This window comes from Loxodonta africana, chromosome X (genome assembly GCF_030014295.1).
Source record: "Loxodonta africana isolate mLoxAfr1 chromosome X, mLoxAfr1.hap2, whole genome shotgun sequence".
Lineage (NCBI taxonomy): Eukaryota > Metazoa > Chordata > Mammalia > Proboscidea > Elephantidae > Loxodonta > Loxodonta africana.
Genome location: NC_087369.1, coordinates 44,496,613 through 44,501,154, shown reverse-complemented (window position 1 = coordinate 44,501,154; position 4,542 = coordinate 44,496,613). Strand labels below are relative to the sequence as shown.

Genomic DNA, 4,542 nt, shown 5'->3' with positions numbered 1-4,542 from the left:
AATAAAATGAACACTTCCAAGGCCAGAGTAGCAGGGACAGGGGTTTAGGGACCATGGTTTCAGGGTACATCTAGGTCAATGGGCATAATAAAATCTATTAAGAAAACATTCTGCATCCAACTTGGAGAGTGGCGTCTGGGGTCTTAAACTCTAGCAAGCAGCCACCTAAGATGCATCAATTGGTCTCACCCTACCTGGAGCAAAGGAGAATGAAGACCACCAAAGACACAAGGTTATTATGAGCCCAAGAGACAGAAAGGTTCACATAAACCAGAGACTACATCAGCCTGAGACCAGAAGAACTAGATGGCGCCTGGCTACAACCGATGACTGCCCTGACAGGGAACACAACAGAGAACCCCTGAGGGAGCAGGAGAGCAGTGGGATGCAGACCCCAGATTCTCATAAAAAGACCAGACTTAATGTTCTGACTGAGACTGGAAGGACCCTGGAGGTCATGGTCCCCAGACTTTCTGTTAGCCCAAGACAGGAACCATTCCCAAAGCCAACTCTTCAGATAGGGATTGAACTGGACTACGGAATAGAAAATGATACTGGTGAAAGATGAGCTTCTTCGATCTAGCAGACACATGAGACTATGTGGGCAGCTTCTGTGTGGAGGGGAGATGAGACGGCAGAAGGGGTCAGAAGCTGGCCGAATGGACATGAAAATTGAGAGTGGAGAGAAGGAGTGTGCTGTCTCGTTAAGGGGAAAGCAACTAGGTGTACACAGCAAGGTGTATAGAAATGTCTGTATGAGAGAATGACTTGATTTGCAAACTTTCACTTAAAGCACAACAAAAAAACCCCACCCCCCCCACCAAAAAAAAGGACTAGACTTACAGTAGACTTCTCATTTATAACAATAGATTCCAGAAGAGTATGGAGTCTTCAAAATGCTGTGGGAAATAATTGTCAGCTTAGAACTTCATTTTTGGCTGAAATAACATTTAAAGGTAAGAGCAAATAAAGATAGCAAATATAAAAGATCCACAGATATTCACTAAATGAATAGTTAAAGGATATACTTCAATAAGTAGAAAGAGGAATCAAGACAGAAGGAGTGGGCTACCAGAAACAATGGTCAGCAAAGAAATATATAATAATAATATAGGATGGTAAACTTAATTGACTGTTGACTATTAAAAAAGAGCTATAAATTGTGTGTTTTTTAAAAAAAGGATGGAACTAAAATTCTAAACAAAGTAACAGGGAAATTGGGGAGGTTATCAGAGGGAAGTGGTTAAATGTTTCAAGGAGAACAGAGATATTTAACAGCTTTTTACTTTGAAAAACACAATTAAATATGCATGTTGAAAATGTAAGAATAACTTCTAAAATAAAATAGAAATATAACATATAGTTTCCAAACTGGCAGTGGAAAAAAGGGGGAATTAATTCTTTTTCAATTCACCCGAAGGCAGAAATGGAGAACAAAAGCTTGATAAGCAGAAAACAAAATAAAATGATAAAAATAAGTTCAATGATATCAAGAATGCAGAATGGTACATGCAGCATGGCAGTCTTTGTGTAACTTTTTATTTTTATTTCTGGTATCCCCAGGTTTACGGAAAGTATTACAGCATATTGGAAAGATTCAAATGGCTCCACATAGTCTTTTGAAATTCATCCCAACTGTGGGCTGAGTGACCTGCAGGTTGGACAGACTGCCAAAGTCCAAGAGCGTCAGCATTTCATTAGTATCAGGATCTACTTCAAGGATCTCCTGATCCAGGGCTGAGACCTCAGGAACATAATTATCTCCCCTTTCTCCCCATCTCCCGCAGCTTGGTAGAGATACCTCTCATGTGGCCTCTCTGAATCCATTTCATCAGATGTGTGACATAGCCTGCTATCTTGTTGCAGAACTTCTTGCTGGGAATAATGGCGATCTCCTCGCACATGTGCTTTTTGGTGTGGAAGTCGTTGCCGAGGTGCGTGTAGTACTTCTTAATGATGACCCAAGCCACCTTCTTCATGGTTTTGGTGCAAATGTGGCCCATGTTGGCGGGTCCCTGGTAAAAGAGCCCACTTGTGTAACTTTAAACTCACAAACCAATTTCATGTATTCTCAGATATATACGTATGAGGTAAAAGCATTAGAACACACATGGAACTGAAAAATACTCATCTCTGACAGAACAAAGGGGATGAATGGAATGAAAATAGGGTACACAGAGGGCTTTTACTGAATTCTTTATTTTTAAAATTTCTGTAGTAAATATAACAAGAGGTTAATATTTCATAAATTTGAGCAATGGCTCACAGATCTCCATTGTATTATCCTCTGTAGTTTTCTGGACGTTACAAATATCAAAATAATTATATATAAGGCTATATCAAATATAACCTTCAATTTTCCAAATGAAAATATCTTTAAAAAAGATTTTTTGTTCACCTTGAACACATAGACTTTAAGAGATATAGATGGAATAGCAAAAGGTCTACTTATAATACTTAATTTTCTAATAAAGTTACATATGTTATTATTACTGTGTGCCTTTGAGTTGATTCCTACCAATAGTGACCCTATAGGACAGAGCAGAACATGCCCATAGGGTTTCCCAGGCTATAGTCTTTACAGGATAGGATTGCCAGGTCTTCTCTCCCACAGAGTGGCTGGTGGGTTTGAACTGCCAACTTTTGGTTAGCAGCCAAGTGCTTAACCATTGTGCCACGAAGGCACATTTTTCCTTCCCTCTAAATATAGCTAAATACTCTAAAAATAATTCAACAGGCAACAATAAAAAGGACTCTGAAAGCTGGGATAGAAAATGATTGACTGACTAGGGACCTCAGGACTTGAAGATTGACATTGCATTGAGTTCCCTGGGTTTTCATTTTTTTATCTCCCATATATATCTATCTGGGTGCCAGAGAGGCCTACAACCTAAAAACAACAAAACAAAAAGTAATTTAAAAGTCTGCTCTTTCTCTGGCCAAAGGAACAGGAAAGGGGAAGTCCAGCAGAGATTTAGCAGAAAGACCCACACCTGGTAGCAGTGGCAGGGCAATCTACCCACATCAGTGGTACAAGCAGAATTCAGGGGGCCAACCACTCCCTGCCCTACACCCACTGATAGCAGTGAGCCTGATCTGGTCACAGCATTGGCAAAAGTGGATCCTGAGGGGCCCACTCACCCCTGACCACACCAGTTAGCAGCCAGTGACACCAGCAGGTCCTGGGTCTCTCAACCATTGACCTAGTTGCAGGGCCAGTGCCTCCTGACCCACCACTCAGTAGCAGAACTGTGGCTCCTGGTCCTCCAACCAGCAGCAGAAGGCAGCTCAGGTAGTCTTTCCCCTCCCACAGATGCACCTGCAGAGATAGAATGCCCAATGGCACCAGGTGGCTGTTGACTGGTGAACAGGCCAAGGGAAATGCTCTTTGTCCCATGGGTCAGGCATCCCCTGTTCCCTACCTAACAACACTGACAGGATCAAGGAAGCACTTTCCACCTCACAGGTGTGACCAGCAGAGTTCTAACAGGAGCTCAAACAGAGCCAGAAGAATGAAGCAGACCAGAATATCATTTTAAGGGTTCAGAAAACTAAATTGTTGTTGGGACTACAACCCACATAAGTAAGAAAGAACCTACATCCTAATCCTAAACAGGAAAATGCCTGCTAATATGGAAGAGTTAAATAGGACTAAGACTCTCTTAAGTAATATCCAAAATGTCCAGGATACAATAAAAAATGCTAAGGACTGGAAAATCACAACTTAAATTAGAAAAGATAATCAACCACACCAATAACAAGATGAATCAGATTTTAGAACATCTGACAAAGATTCTAAAGATGCCACCAAAAAATTTCTTGAAGAAGTAATTAAGAATTCCTCTAAAACAAATGAAAAAATAGAAAAGTTTGGCAAAGAAACACAAGTCATAAAAATGTACCAAATAAAAATCATAGAATCTAAATATATAATAACTAAAACAATAAATTCACTAGAAATGCTCATAGTAGAAATGACGGAAGATAGAATCAGTGAACTTGATAAAAGATCAATAAACTTTACTCAATCTGAAGAACAGATAAAATAGAGAGAGAGAGAGAACAGAGCCTCAAGAACATGCGGGAAATTAAAAAAAAAGATTGAACATATGTATCATCAGACTCCCAGAAAGAGAAAGAAAGAATGTGGCCGAAAAGGTATTTGAAGAAATAATGGCTGAAAAATTGTCCAAATTTGGAAAAAGACCTAAAGCTACAGAATCAAGAAGCTGAGTGAACCCTAAATAGGAAAACCCAAAGAAATCCATGTCAAGATATATCATAATTAAACATTGGAAAACTAAAGACAAGGAAAAAAAAAATAAAAGCAACCAGAGAGAAATGATGCATTACCTTTAGGAAACAGAAATTCAAATGATAGTGGATTTCTTACCAGAAACCATGGACTGAATTCTCTCCCCGTAAGATCAGGAAAAAAGAAAGGATTTCCCCTCTCACCGCTCTTATTTAACGTAGTACAGGAAGTTCTAATCAGTGCAATAGGCAAGAAAAAGAAATAGACTCTGTCTTAGTCATCTAGTA

General features: G+C 39.6%; 1 pseudogene; it reads right to left on the bottom strand.

Annotated features, from left to right (window-relative positions):
• Positions 1-1,172: 1,172 nt before the first annotated feature.
• Positions 1,173-2,116, bottom strand: LOC111752773 (small ribosomal subunit protein eS17-like; annotated as a pseudogene).
• Between the last annotated feature and the right edge of the window lie 2,426 nt (positions 2,117-4,542).